Here is a 15,264-nt window from a genome sequence, read left to right on the forward strand (position 1 = left end):
GCGTATTCAGACTGCCACGGTCGAATCCTGGCCTCACCACAAGCTTGGCTGAGTGATATCAGACAAATTACCTTATTTCTCTGCACTTCAGTTGTCTTATACAGAAAATATGGATGATAATAATAGAACCCACTTTGTTGAGTAGTAAGGCACTTAGTCCAGTGCTTGGCACATTGTAAATTATTGTATATAAGACATATGTAAATACACACACGACTATATATACATATATGCCCACATATAGACACAACATACAAATACAAACACACAGAGAGCCCCCTTGAGCTAAGAAGCAGCCAGGAAGTGCACCTCCTACACTCACATGCACCCACCCACTGACTTAAAAACACAGAGGGACCTACAAATCGGTGCACATAAACATTCAAAACGACAGCTACAGTGATAAGAAGCAATCGGTGTAAAGAGTAAATCAGGGAAGACTTCCTGAAGGAAACAACTTCGAAAACTGTGTTTGGAAAAAGAAGTTGAATGAAATTATCGTTTGCTCTGGGACTTTTCCCAGATTTACAAACCATGTAAAGCCCAACCAAGAGGTTGCCCAGCCCCTAGACGGGAGAGAGAGGAAAGCCACCTCATTCTGAGCTATAGCCTGGCAAAGAACTAGCTTTTCCTGCAAATACAGACGGAAAACCTTGGGAAAACCCAAGGAAGAATGGTGTGAAATCCTGTGCATGAACACAAGGTCCTTGTATGCCGGCCACAAAAATCTTTCGTCCTCAGCCCAGATGCCAAAGAGCTGTTCAAATAGCTTCCTGAAGATGTGACTTCCTCCAGCCTTATCGGCCGGCGTTCCTTAACACCCAAAATAAGTAGGAAAATGATTGACCCTCTGAGTGGGCACCGCGAGCCCCCGGCTCCGGGGACGGACTTGGGCTGGAGGCCCGCTAGCCACCGGGGCAGACATTCGCTGCCATGCTCTGGGCCGACTTGGGCCTGGCGGCCTCTCCCTGTTTATCTCACCCTCACTGTTCCTTTCACTTTGACATAATGAAAGTGCAACTTGCACACTGTCTCGAGATTGCATATGATAATTGGAAACATGTGACCGAGTTGGCATCCCTTCAAAGGACTTGGGAGCTCTGACTTGGGCCGTCTTCTGATTGCAATAGCAATCCCCTGAGCTGGCTCTGCGGCCTTCACATTCCTTCCTCTGCACCTTAGCACTAATTCTTGCCAGGAGAAGGCTGTTGCAAGCGGAGCTCATTCCTGAGGTTCTGCAGAGGTTCGCACTAACGAGTTGAGAGCCCCCCCGCACCCCCCGCCCTCCCCACCACCCCCGCCCCGGTGCGCAGCAGGGCTCTGGATCTGGCAGCTAGGCACCAGCTCTCTCGGCCATAAAAGTAAGAACCAGCAGGTCCATTTTCTGTTGAGCACGTGGATGGGTCAACACCAGGGTGGGAGCCTGGGTCTTCTGGCCACTGCCTGGGCTTTCAAGGGCTCTGATGCCGGATCCTCTCTGATCCAGCCGGGTGGTTTCTGCTGAAGAAAATAACAGAATGTCTTTATCTTACCAGGAGACCCCTGAGGGAAATGCAAACTTGCTGACGACTCTCCACCCTGATCCCCCAAGCTGGGTGACTGGCAGGAGAGGCTGAGGGGACCGATTTAGTTGGGCAGACACCTTAGCTGCACATCTCTGCTGTGTTAAGTGCCGTGTTAGGCCCTGAGGAGACAGAGGGTAAGCTAGGTCCCTATCCTCCAGGACCTACATCCAAGGTGGAAACTGAGTAGAGCTTTTAGTCTGGATATATTCCCATACCCCACACCACAGCCCATGGGGGCAGGTTCAAAACCCCCCTTGATGTTGGTGGCAACCATCCTGCCCCTCACCTTGGCATCCCTGCCTGCTTGTCCTGACCTGCTCTCACTCCCATCCTGCCCCTACTGAGTTCCAAATTCCTGGCCTGTGCCCCTGACCTTGACCCTGCCCTAGGAAGTGCTTCTCAAGCTTTAATGTTCACCTGAATCACCTGGGGATCTGACTCAGCACAGTTGCCCTCCCCTGATGGGGAGAAGTCAGCAAGGAGCAGACTTGGCTCATACATTTAATCCTGGGAAGAAAGCAATGGGCTCCAACCAAGGCTTGAAGAGGTAGGAACTCATCCCAAAGGGAAGCCAGAGGCCAAGGGAGGGTCACATGAGTCAGGCCTCAAAAGGGTATTTAGTGGCAAGGCAGAAAAGGGGACATCTGGTACACAGCATCAGGCTGGGCCCTACTTGCAGAAAAAGAGTCAGTGACAAGCAAAGCACCACAACAGAGTGTCTCCCTCTCAAGATAAATCTGAATAAGCTCCCGTTCTTCTCTGACCCTCAGTTTCTTCATCTTGATAACAGAAGGATGAAAAGTCATCCTCGACAGTGTGAGACATTCTGGTCTGTCCTAAAACTTCCCCAAGGGGCTGTTTTTTACTATTTCACACGGGACAGTTTATATAACACTCGATATAGCTATCGGCAATGGTTGTAAAAATGAAAAATGTCGCAGTTAAGTGTGTACAACAAGTAGCTCCCATCGGTCTCAGAATTTGTCTGCCTTCAGCTTTAAATAGATTAATTCCATAGCCCAACCATGTCAGGAGGCACTCGAAGCATTTGAAAACCCCAAACCAGATCTCTTGATGGCCATATGTGGAGTTTCAACCTCTGGCTCTCACCCTTAAAGGGCAATATACAGTTTATTCATGGCTGGTCATATTTGAAGACTATTATGTAAAAATGACAACCAGTTCTAGTCTTCTCTCTTTAGGTGGCTCCTTTCTGGACCTATGATAGTTGCTGCTGTAATTTCAATCTCTCTTTTACCACTTAAGTAAAAATATCACTATTCGAAGTAAAATATCATGAACACACAAAGAAATGAGGCTTTCAATTGCCCTAAGAGAAGTTTTGCTGGAAAAAAATTGCAAAGAATTCAAGCCACCTCAAGTTTATCAGAACAGATGGCCAGTTAGTTCTCTCTGAATTAATAGTTGCTGGAAGCAATAAAATCAAAGAAAATGTTGTATGTATATACCAAAAATCATATCTTCAGATAACTTAGTGAACCTCTTCATATTGGTACTTATAGCCTCAGGTGGTAAATATAAATTTATCTCTGGAAAGAATTTTGTTTCAGACACTGTTTGAAGGGTGGTTTGTTGGTTGTTGTTTTTTTTTTTTCCACAACATGATTCTACACAGAACAAGAGCCAGAAGATGAAAATGTGGGCAAAACTCCCTCTAAATCAGTCTTGCTCACTTATTCCAGCAGCCCCTGGATTCAGCACAGGCAGGGTTCCAGCTGGGAATGCTATCCATTTGCTGCTGATTTTCTTCTTCTAGTCTTACCTTTCATTTGGATCACCTTCCTGGTTTGTCTCCACATGTTCCAGGAAGCCTTCCCTCTGTACCTCCCATTAGACAAGACTTCTTCTCCACTGAGAAATCACACGAGCCTAAGATTCATGGCTGAGGAAAGTGATGATAGGACAGAGGTCTATGAGCAAGAGGGCCCAACATACATCAAAGGGTTTGGATGACTTGTGGTAACAGCATGCAAAACTCTGCTCATTGAGAGATTTATTCGACATAGACTTTAATCATAGCTTTATTGAGTTGTGGTTTGAGTGTATTTGGTGAGTCATAGAGGTTTTTAAGAGGAAAGAGCTTTTCAATTGTCTTACTCATTATAAAAGACTTTGTCCCACGTAAAGCAATAAAGACACAATTAAAACAGAATGCCCAGACCCCTGTGGCACCGGGAGAGAGTGTCAGAGAAAGAAGGCAATATTTACATCAGAATCCCAGCTGTGCCACTAAATAAAGTAGTCTCAGCCTGGCGACACGTGCAGGCCACCTGGAGTAGCCATCGGAGTGGATCTAAGTACTGTTTTCTTTTAACAAAGACACTGCACAGTTCAGGTAGCCAGAAGTGACAAGTCCAGGAGAACACACTGAGCAACGCTGCCCTCAACACACTCACACAAGCTACATATTTATTTCTGCCATGTACTTCTACCCCCCATTCACTGGGAAAAAAAAATCCTATTCCATTAGTCCACTTAGGTCTTAACTCCTAATCTACCTGGTTTGTTTTTTGTTTTTTCATGAATTTCTATTTTGGTAGAGAAAAGGCAAGTATTGCAAGGTGGCTAGAATAGGCTATTAAAGTAGACTTTCTGGTTTCAAATCCTGACTCTCCCATTTACCGACTGTATTGGTCAGCTTGGGCTGCCTTAACAAAGTACCATTCACTGGGTGGCTTAAGCAACACAAATTAATTTTTCTCAGTTTTGGAGGCTGGGAACTCCAAGATCAGTGTGCTGTCTGATTTGGTTTTTGGTACAGGCTCTCCTCCTGGCTTATAGATGTTGCCTTGTCACCGTGTCCTCCCATGGAGGGAAAAGGAAGAGAGGAGGAGCATAATGAGGAGGAGCAGGAAGAGGTCTTATAAGGACACTAACCCTATTGGATCAGAGCCCTACCCTTAGGACTTCATTTAACTTTAATTTTTTCCCCGGAGGCCCCATTTCCAAATACAGTTACATTGAGAGTTAGGGCTTCAACATCTGAATTTTAGGGGCACATCATTCAGTCCACAGCACTAGGTATGTGACTTTGAGCAAGCTATCTAAGCTTTGTTTCTTCCTCTATAAAAAAGAATGATGACTATATTTATTTCATACTTTGTTTTAAGCCATCAGTATCACCACTATAAAGTGCTTAGCAGAGTGTCAGTTGTCAATATTACCATTTCTCTCACACAGAAGTAAATTCTAAAGCTTCATTCCATCGTGACCAAGAAGAATCAAGGATTCGAGATCATTAGGGAGGAAAAGAGAACCTGCAAACCAGTTCTCGGAAAGAGAGGCATAAAAGGAGACAAGAAGGGGAAGTGCTAAGAAAAGAGAACACCCAGTCCACTGTTGGACAGCTGGATGCTAGGAAGTTTCTCCTCATGTCAAACTAAGAATCTTTCCCCAACATCTCCACCAGTTCACCCAAGTGCTATCCCTGAGAAGTGTTCTCTGTAACAACACATGGTGTTGGCCCATGCCCTTTCTGTATGACAAATCTTTGAAAATAGCTATTATGTCCCCCACCTAAGTCTTTTATTTCCCAGCCTAAGCATTCCCAGGTCCTTCAATTATCTGTGTATGATAGGGTTTCCAGCCCCCTTACCATCCTGGGCAGCCCTCACTAGACACACTGTAATTTGTCCATGTTTCTCTTTAGATGTGGTGTCCAGAAGGAAACACAATACTCCAGATGTGGACTGACCAGCACTAATTACAATGGGACTATTAACTCCTTTGATCCACATAGTATATTTCTATTAATGGAGCCTAAAATTACAAAAACCTGTCAGCTGCCACATCACTCTATATTTTCATTTTGAGTTTATGGTAAATTATAATTCCTTGGGTTTTTGTTGTGTTTTGTTTTCTTACTATTACTAAACCAGGACTCCTCCATCTTGCATTTTTGCCAGTGATTATTTAGGTTAAACATAGGAGTGTGGCTGACTAAACTGAGATAGAAAACCTCTGTGGGCAGGAACTATGTCTAACTCGTCATGGTGTTGCAGAGCCTAGCACAGCACCTGGCTCACTGACATGTTAGCTATGTCTTGTAACACCTGCCTCCCATCATGATGACAGCTTAAGGCATAAAGGCACCAAGAATGCACCAGGCAAAAGCTTGATCTTTACTCCTAATTATAGCATTGTCACCCCCTCCCCCCCAAATCCTTATAATGTCTCCCACCTTGGCAACCTGGACTGGAGCACCTCTGACAGTTGTAGAACTTGTGTGAACTCATCCAAACAAGCCCATCTGATGACAAACACAGTGGGGAAGAAAAAGAAAAGAAACCAAGAACAAAAGAAAACCGTGAAACAGGGGGTGAATAAAAGAGCATTTGTTCAATCCAGCTCCACTTATAATTGCATTATCCCTCCCACTAGGAGCCCCACCCCTTCTACTTTGGTCACCTGGTGAGAGGAGGAGAGGCCTAGAGCTCCCCCTAGAGGTTAGAGTGTAGGACTGATAAGAGAGATGCTCAATGATTTGAACTATCATTGATCTTGTGTTCTTTCTGAATCCCGATCTGGTGATCCAACATACTGATCAATCCTCTCAACCTCCAGAGAACTGTGACTTGAGGAAGAATCAAGCCAACCTGGAGCTTTTAAAAGAAATACCAACATATGTGACCTTGGTCCAAGGAATTCACTGCAAACTCACTTTGTCTGAACATATTTGTTTGCTTGTTCCTGTCAGCTTTGGACCCCAGGCAGCCTCTCACATACTTTCAGGTCTTGAATTTGCTTAACTTGGACTGTAGCTTTCCTATTCATTCATTTGTTCATCCAAGCCAAGAGCTGTACAGGAACTGAGAATGCACCAGTAAGAAAAATCGGACATGGGAAAAGAAACATCTCCTTAGAGTCTAGTGAAGAAGAAAGAAAATCCACAAATAAATAAAACTGCGGCCATGAGGATTACTACAAATAGAAATATGAGGGAACACTGAGCATCAGAATAAAGGGGTTTAACCTAGCTGGGGAGGAGGAAGTCATGTGTGAGGTGAGGGCTGTGTGTGACCAACCAGGTGAGGATGAAAGTAAAGAAGTTTCCAGGCAGAGGCAAAGGCCTTCTGCAAAAGGTCTGGTGGTGAAGAGAGTCCAGAAAGTACTGGAAGCTGAAAAGAGGCCAGCATGGCTGGAACAGAATGCAGAACAGGGAGCCTAAAGGAAGATGAGGCCATGGGAGAGAGCCACTTGGCTTGTCACCAAGACCTGCCTCCAGATTAATTTCAATCTATAACCAGTGCTCCTTAAACTCGATTGTCATAAACCTTTAATCCCATCCTGTCTGCCAGGATTTCGTGAACTACATTGTCAAATGCCTTGAGGAAGTCAAAATACTTTCTGTGTATCATGACCCTGAGAAGTTCCATCATGGATCTTAGAGGTAGAACTTCAGGCATAATCAGAGGTTACTTGTTTGCTTCTCTTGTTTAACATGGAATGTATGAAAATACTTAAAAGCGTAGGGAAGGAGTCAAAGAGGGAGAAGCTATGGATGCTAGAGAAGCTTTGATATGGTGAAAAACAAAGTCCTTCCCAAGGAAACACTAGGTGCCTGCCTGATATCTTTCTCTGAAGGGTTTCCCTACTCCTTAAGGATCACATCATTCATCAATGCTTTCCATTTGTTCAGTGTTTTTCCTTGTTGGTAAGAAATATCAGCTTGTGACCAAGCAATCTGAAGCTCATTTTCCTTCATTCCTGGACTATTGAACACCAGCTACAAATCTGTAACCAGGCAGTAACATCCTCTACTTTTATTGTTCTTTCATTTAATCATCTATTCTTTCAACAAACACGTATTAAGTTTCTACTATGTGCTAGACACTGGGTGGGGGGAATATGAATAAGACAGAGTATGTGTCCTTGGAGGGCTCACAGTCTAGTGGGAAAACCAAACACAATCCAATTAGTGAGTAATGGAATAGATGTGAATGTTAAAAGGTAACATGAGGTAAGGGAAAGCTTTTAACTCTGCTTAAGGAGGCCAGGAAGATGTTTGACAAGAGGGAGAATTTGAGCTGAGGCTCAGAGGATGAGTAGGAGCACACTATAAGGACAAAAGGAAGTCCCAGGCACAGAAAACAGCATTTACAAAGGCAAAGAGGTAAAGAGAAGCATGGGATTCTGGGTAACTGGAGGAAGGTGGCTTGGACAGAGTCCAAGATGTCCTTGGGAGTGGGGAAAGAGATGATGCTGGGAAAGCAGTTAAGAGTCACTCGTGATGAGCCTTGAACACTGTTCTCTAGAATCTAGATTTTATCCCATAGGCAATGGTAAGCCTGTGAAGCCCCAGTTTGCACTTTAGAAGATCGCCCTGGCAGCCATGTAGAGACATAATTTGTAATCGTGAAAAGTCACAGAGAATTTTAACTCATCTGACACCCATGACTTATTGGCCCATATACATTTGGCAGTTCACATGTGGTATTATCTTGATTTATTTGACAAAAAATCTTAACGTTAATGACAATCACAGAATCTCTGAAAAGACAGATAGTGTCGGCTCAGTTCTTCCCAGAGTGTGTTCTACAGAATACTAGTCTATGGGGTATTACTAGGTGTTAAATAGTGAGGGCAGGGGGAATATTTGTCAATTATATTTTAGGACAGGATACTTTAGGTTACTACCCATAGGGAGTAGAGTGGCCTGCTAGGTAACCCAAAGGAGATCAAGCAAAGAAAGTGTCCCTGCAGTTCTTCAGAAAGCATCAAGGAAGACATAAGGCAGCTAGCTGTAGACACAGACATAGCCACTTGCTTCTCTTTCTACCATTGCTTCCCTTGGACTGGTGATAAAATGGGCTGATATTGGTGCTTTCTGGGCACACAGCTGCTCATGATAGGAAAAGCTGTGTCCCCAGAACAGAACATGGAGAGACTTCCACATGCTCACTCCCAAGGTCCTTTCCTCAGAAACTCTATTAGTTCCATGTCAGGGAGGCTGTCCAGGGAACCCTCTGCTCAAAGACACTCCCTGTCCTGGTCAAAGACAAACAGTGATAAAAGTAACAGCTCATAATGTCTAAAGAAGAATTTACAAGAACAGACTTGCACAATTTCCAGCTTCAGATGGTGGAGACACTTACTGCCTAATGTCCTCAGTCCAACATTAGTGCTCAGGTCTGGGTGGGAAGAGGGCTTTTCAGGTTTGCTCTCTTCTCTAAAGTCAGTCTCCCTTCCAACTTAACAAATATTAATCAGACAGTGACTCCATGCCATGTGCAAGGTACCAGGACCACATAGAAAAACCAGACACTGTGGTCTTGTTGTGGTCAAGGCACTGGCAGCCCTCAGACCTAATGTCTGCAGGTTTTGGCTTCTCCTCAGGGTATCTAGAGCCCAAGGAGTATGGGTGGTGGCTTCAAATCAATCCATTGATAAGTATTCATGGCACTATGTTATTCATACCTGTTTCCCACGAGCACAGGTACCCTCCTCTCAACCCTTTGCATCCTCAGAAACTTCATCCCATTGCATTCTTTCCCTCTGGCCTTGGGTGAAGTCTGACATCTCCTGAGGATACCACCCCACCACCATCCTCTCCAGGTTTTCTCAGGCTAAGGTGGGAGCAGAGGAGGAGTGGTATTGGGATCCCCCTACTACCACTGCTTCCAGGATACCATTGCTTTGCCATGGTGCTTCACTCCCTGTGGACTGCTAAGGTAGTGAAGAGAATTTAAGCAACGAAAAGATACAGCTCAGAATCAACAATCACCCTGACAGTTTTAGCTTCTGTTTTTTTCAAACCTGTTCTCTCTCTCCCAGCAATTACTGCCCTGTGGTAAGCGTCATTATCTCTTGCCTGGAATATTTCAATTGCTTCCTCCCTGATGTGTCTGCCTCCAGCCTCGTTGCCTCATACCTGCCCTCTCCCTCTCCCAGCTCACAGTAAGCCACAAATGTTACTGTCATACTTTCCAAGTGCTTGTGACCTCATAGATGTAGATAACATTTAGTGAGGGCTTACACTGTGCCAGACCCTGGACCAAGGGCTTCACATGTTACTACTACTGTCGCCATTTTACAGAAGAGGAAACCACAGCTGAGAGAGACTAAATCAGTCAAGATCACATGGTGAGTATGTGTCTCAGATGGAATTCTAAGATATAACTGTCCAACTCCAGAGCCTACCCACATAACCACTTGCCACTGAAGAAGACACAGTTAATGTTCACCAGTATTTCCAGTTCCCTGCTCCCTTCAGGTACAAGGGAGGATTACACTGCCCAGCCTCTATAAAGTTAGGGGTGGACACTTTACTTTGGTCAATGAGAAATGAGCGGAAGTGATGTGAGTCATGTTCTGGCAGAAGAATCCAAACTCTAGTGTGCAACTCTCCATACTCTTCTTCCCTGCTGCAGTGACCTCCAGAGCTTTCTGTAGACATGGTGGAATCATAAGAGGGTAGGGCTCTTGTCAGCCTGGTTCCTGAGCGACCAAGCTGAGCTGAGTCTCCCATCACCCTACAGAGTTGAAGCACGAGTAAGAAAGACACCTCTGGGGGGACCTGGGTGGCTCAGTTGGTTAAGCATCTGACTCTTGATTTTGGTTTGGGTCATGATCTCAGAGTCATGAGATGGAGCCTTGCATCGGGCTCCATGGTGAGTGTATAGCCTGCTTAAAATTCTCTCTCTCCCTCAGCCCCTTCCCCCCAACCTCGCACTCAATCTCTGGCTCTCTTTAAAGAAACAGAAAGAAAAAGACCTTTTGTTTATGGACTTTTCAACCACTGAGATTTGGAGAGGCTATAGAAATGTGCAGACACACACACAGAGCCTATCTTGATGAATACAGATATACTACCTCACCCCATTATAATAACCAGGTTCTTGTTTTCTTGCAAAACCCTCTTACTCCCCAGCTTTAGTTCATTGCATTTACTAGCTATGCAAATTCAAACATGTCATTTACCTCTCTGAATCTCAGTTTCTTTGTTTATAAGGGAGTTAAAGTACAAATTAAATTTTATTCAACAAACACCTGCAGAGAGATTGTGGTAGGTGTCTGGCACCATGCTGAGTGTTCACTGATATGAAAAGCCCCTTCTCTGATATTATTTCCTCTGCTGAGCTTTCCTAACCAGCTGCCTAAGACTGTCCTCCAGAGCTTACTGCTGAACATAAACCTGGGATCAAGCCCTGGCTCTGCCACTTACTAGATGTGAGAGGATGAGCAGGCTATGATTTAATCTCTGCCTCCATTTCCTCATCTAGTAAAACGACAATATAATTTCCCACGTCCTAGGTCTGTTTGGAGGGTTAAATAAAGTGTGTGTCCACAACTCCACAGTTAAATCCATTGGTGATAGAAACAGACAGATCTGGTACTAGTCATGGTGTCACCTCTTACCTGCTGTGTGACCTTGAACACATTACTTAGACACTTTTTTTTTTTAAAGATTTTATTTATTTATTTGACCAAGAGAGACACAGTGAGAGAAGGAACACAAGCAAGGGGAGTAGGAGAGGGAAAAGCAGGCTCTCCGCTGAGCAGGGAGCCCGATGCGGGGCTCGATCCTAGGACCCTGGGATCATGACCTGAGCCAAAGGCAGACGCTTAACGACTGAGCCACCCAGGCGCCCTACTTAGACACTTTATGCCTCAGTTTCTCCATCTATAAAGGGAGATAGCAGTGGTATGTCTACCTTCATTGGATTTATTGAGAAATATTGAACTCCTGACACATAGTGGCGCTAAACCAATGTGAATTATTCCTAAGAAAGCTGCTTTACAGCTATAAATCTATAACAAATATATTTAATATTTAGTAAGAAATACACAATATATCAATATATTATGAATAACATCTATGTATCAAAGCATAATTATTTATTGAATGGGTATTTCTCCCACCTTGAAGGCAGGGGCTGGGTCTTATTCCTTTTCATACCTCCAGTGCCTGGGAACTTGACAGGTTAGGTCATTATTTGGGGGAGGGACTGAATAAATTCCTCACATTTTCTATTCTCTTCTTTCTAGTGTCCTGAAGAAAACTCAATCTCTTGGCCTTAGAAAATCACACGCTTTTCTGGGGACTGTATGACTGTCAAAGAAGTTGCCTGTCACCAGCTTTCAGTGTGACCCTGCTGCATGCCTCCTGGACTGAAAAAGTGTAGGGAAGGACAGAAAGGAGTACCCAGGCTCCTCACGTTGCCTAAGTCTCTGGGTCGTGTTTTTCCACAGTCTGAGAGGTTTTGTTTTTGATTTAAAGAAACAAAACAGTTTCCAAGGAAAACTCATTTTGTTATGGTTCAAAACCATTTAATTTGTGATATTATTTCCTCTGCCGAGCTTTCAACTTTCTAAACTCCTCTGAGGCTGGAATAGCTCCGAGGCTGTGAGTGCTCTTAAGGGTGTATCACAGGGTTCCTCTGCTGAGTCCATCACTGGCTGCAGAGCCCGGAGATGCAGCTCAGAGAAAGAAATCACCATCCCCGGGCTGCTATTCAGGTCCCTGTCAGCAGCATCCTTGCAAGTGAACCCTCCCGCATCTTTTTTTTTTATTTTTTATTATTATGTTAATCACCATACATTACATCATTAGTTTTTGATGTAGTGTTCCATGATTCATTGTTTGTGCATAACACCCAGTGCTCCACGCAGAATGTGCCCTCTTTAATACCCATCACCAGGCTAACACATCCCCCCACTCCCCTCCCCTCTAGAACCTTCAGTTTGTTTTTAAGAGTCCATCGTCCCTCATGGTTCGTCTCCCCCTCCGACTTACTCGCCTTCATTCTTCCCCTCCTGCTATCTTCTTCTTTTTTTTTTTTTAACATATATTGCATTATTTGTTTCAGAGTTACAGATCTGTGATTCAACAGTCTTGCACAATTCACAGAACTCACCATAAGCACATACCCTGCCCAATGTCTATCACCCAGCCACCCCATCCCTCCCACCTCCCACCACTCCAGCAACCCTCAGTTTGTTTCCTGAGATTAAGAATTCCTCATATCAGTGAGGTCATATGATACATGTCTTTCTCTGATCGACTTATTTCACTCAGCATAACACCCTCCAGATCCATCCATGTCGTTGCAAATGGCAAGATCTCATTCCTTTTGATGGCTGCATAATATTCCATTGTGTATATATACCACCTCTTCTTTATCCATTCATCTGTCGATGGACATCTTGGCTCTTTCCACAGTTTGGCTATTGTGGACATTGCCGCTATAAACAGCGGGGTGCACGTACCCCTTCGGATCCATACATTTGTATCTTTCTGGTAAATACCCAGTAGGGCAATTGCTGGATCGTATGGTAGCTCTATTTTCAACTGTTTGAGGAACCTCCATACTGTTTTCCAGAGGGGCTGCACCAGCTTGCATTCCCACCAACAGTGTAGGAGGGTTCCCCTTTCTCCGCATCCCCGCCAACATCTGTCATTTCCTGACTTGTTAATTTTAACCATTCTGACTGGTGTGAGGTGGTATCTCATCGAGGTTTTGATTTGGATTTCCCTGACGCCGAGCGATGTTGAGGACTTTTTCATGTGTCTGTTGGCCATTTGGATGTCTTCTTTGGAAAAATGTCTGTTCATGTCTTCTGCCCATTTCTTGATTGGATTATTTGTTCTTTGGGTGTTGAGATTGATAAGTTCTTTATAGATTTTGGATACTAGCCCTTTATCTGATATGTCATTTGCAAATATTTTCTCCCATTCTGTCGGTTGTCTTTTGGTTTTGTGGACTGTTTCTTTTGCTGTGCAAAAGCTTTTTATCTTGATGAAATCCCAATAGTTCATTTTTGCCCTGGCTTCCCTTGCCTTTGGCGATGTTTCTAGGAAGAAGTTGCTGCGGCTGAGGTCAAAGAGGTTGCTGCCTGTGTTCTCCTTTAGGATTTTGATGGACTCCTGTCTCACGTTTAGGTCTTTCAACCATTTGGAGTCTATTTTTGTGTGTGGTGTAAGGAAATGGTCCCGTTTCATTCTTCTGCATGTGGCTGTCCAATTTCCCCAACACCATTTGTTGAAGAGACCGTCTTTTTTCCATTGGACATTCTTTCCTGCTTTGTCAAAGATGAGTTGACCATAGAGTTGAGGGTCCATTTCTGGGCTCTCGATTCTGTTCCATTGATCTATGTGTCTGTTTTTGTGCCAGTACCATACTGTCTTGATGACAGCTTTGTAGAATTGGAAGTCCGGAATTGTGATGCCGCCAGCTTTGCTTTTTTTTTTCAATATTCTTCTGGCTATTCGGGGTCTCTTCTGGTTCCATACAAATTTTAGGATTATTTGTTCCATTTCTTTGAAAAAAGTGGATGGTATTTTGATGGGGATTGCATTGAATGTGTAGATTGCTCTAGGTAGCATTGACATCTTCACAATGTTTGTTCTTCCAATCCATGGGCATGGAACGTTTTTCCATTTCTTTGTGTCTTCTTCAATTTCTTTCATGAGTATTTTATAGTTTTCTGAGTACAGATCCTTTGCCTCTTTGGTTAGATTTATTCCTAGGTATCTTATGGTTTTGGGTGCAATTGTAAATGGGATCGACTCCTTGATTTGTCTCTCTTCTGTCTTGTTCTTGGTGTATAGGAATGCCACTGATTTCTGTGCATTTATTTTATATCCTTCTACTTTACTGAATTCCTGTATGAGTTCTAGCAGTTTTGGGGTGGAGTCTTTTGGGTTTTCGACATACAGTATCATATCATTTGCAAAGAGTGACAGTTTGACTTCCTCTTTGCCGATTTGGATGCCTTTGATTTCTTTTTATTGTTGATTGCTGTGGCTAGGACTTCTAATACTATGTTGAATAGCAGTGGTGATAGTGGACATCCCTGCCGCATTCCTGACCTTAGGGGAAAAGCTCTCATTTTTTCCCCCATTGAGAATGATATTCACTGTAGGTTTTTCATAGATGGCTTTTATGATATTGAGGTATGTACCCTCTATCCCTATACTCTGAATAGTTTTGATCAAGTAAGGATGCTGTACTTTGTCAAATGCTTTTTCTGCATCTATCGAGAGGATCATATGATTCTTGTTCTTTCTTTTGTTAATGTATTGTATCACGTTGATTGATTTGCGGATGTTGAACCAACCTTGCAGCCCAGGGATAAATCCCACTTGGTCGTGGTGAATAATCCTTTTAATGTACTGTTGGATCCTATTGGCCAGGATTTTGGTGAGAATTTTTGCATCCATGTTCATCAAGGATATTGGTCTGTAATTCTCCTTTTTGATGGGGTCTTTGGTTTGGTGATCAAGGTAATGGTGGCCTCATAAAATGACTTTGGAAGTTTTCCTTCCATTTCTATTTTTTGGAACAGTTTCAGGAGAATGGGTATTAATTCTTCTTTAAATGTTTGGTAGAATTCCCCTGGGAAGCCATCTGGCCCTGGGCTTTTGTTCGTTGGGAGATTTTTGATGACTGCTTCAATTTCCTTAGTGGTTATAGGTCTGTTCAGGTTTTCTATTTCTTCCTGGTTCAATTTTGGTAGTTGATACATCTCTAGGAATGCACCCATTTCTTCCAGGTTATCTAATTTGCTGGCATAGAGGTGCTCATAATATGTTTTTTATAATTGTTTGTATTTCTTTGGTGTTGGTTGTGATCTCTCCTCTTTCATTCATGATTTTGTTGATTTGGGTCCTTTCTCTTTTCTTTTTGATAAATCTGGCCAGGGGTTTATCAATCTTGTTAATTCTTTCAAAGAACCA

At 43.6% G+C, this 15,264-nt stretch overlaps 1 long non-coding RNA gene across 3 annotated transcripts; it reads right to left on the reverse strand.

The window, feature by feature from the left end:
• Positions 1-1,311: 1,311 nt before the first annotated feature.
• Positions 1,312-9,461, reverse strand: LOC112824456 (uncharacterized). Of its 3 annotated transcripts, none has more exons than XR_012379223.1 (3): positions 9,397-9,461; positions 3,349-3,468; positions 1,312-1,500 (listed from the first exon to the last, which is right to left on the reverse strand). It is a non-coding gene; the product is annotated as an uncharacterized lncRNA (long non-coding RNA). The 3 variants fall into 3 exon arrangements; XR_012379224.1 differs by having other exon boundaries at positions 9,342-9,449; XR_003208440.2 differs by lacking the exon at positions 9,397-9,461 and adding an exon at positions 5,767-5,836.
• Between the last annotated feature and the right edge of the window lie 5,803 nt (positions 9,462-15,264).

This window comes from Callorhinus ursinus, unplaced genomic scaffold (genome assembly GCF_003265705.2).
Source record: "Callorhinus ursinus isolate GAN/ISIS: 27379988/994484 unplaced genomic scaffold, GSC_fseal_2.0 scaffold9, whole genome shotgun sequence".
Taxonomy (NCBI): Eukaryota; Metazoa; Chordata; class Mammalia; order Carnivora; family Otariidae; genus Callorhinus; species Callorhinus ursinus.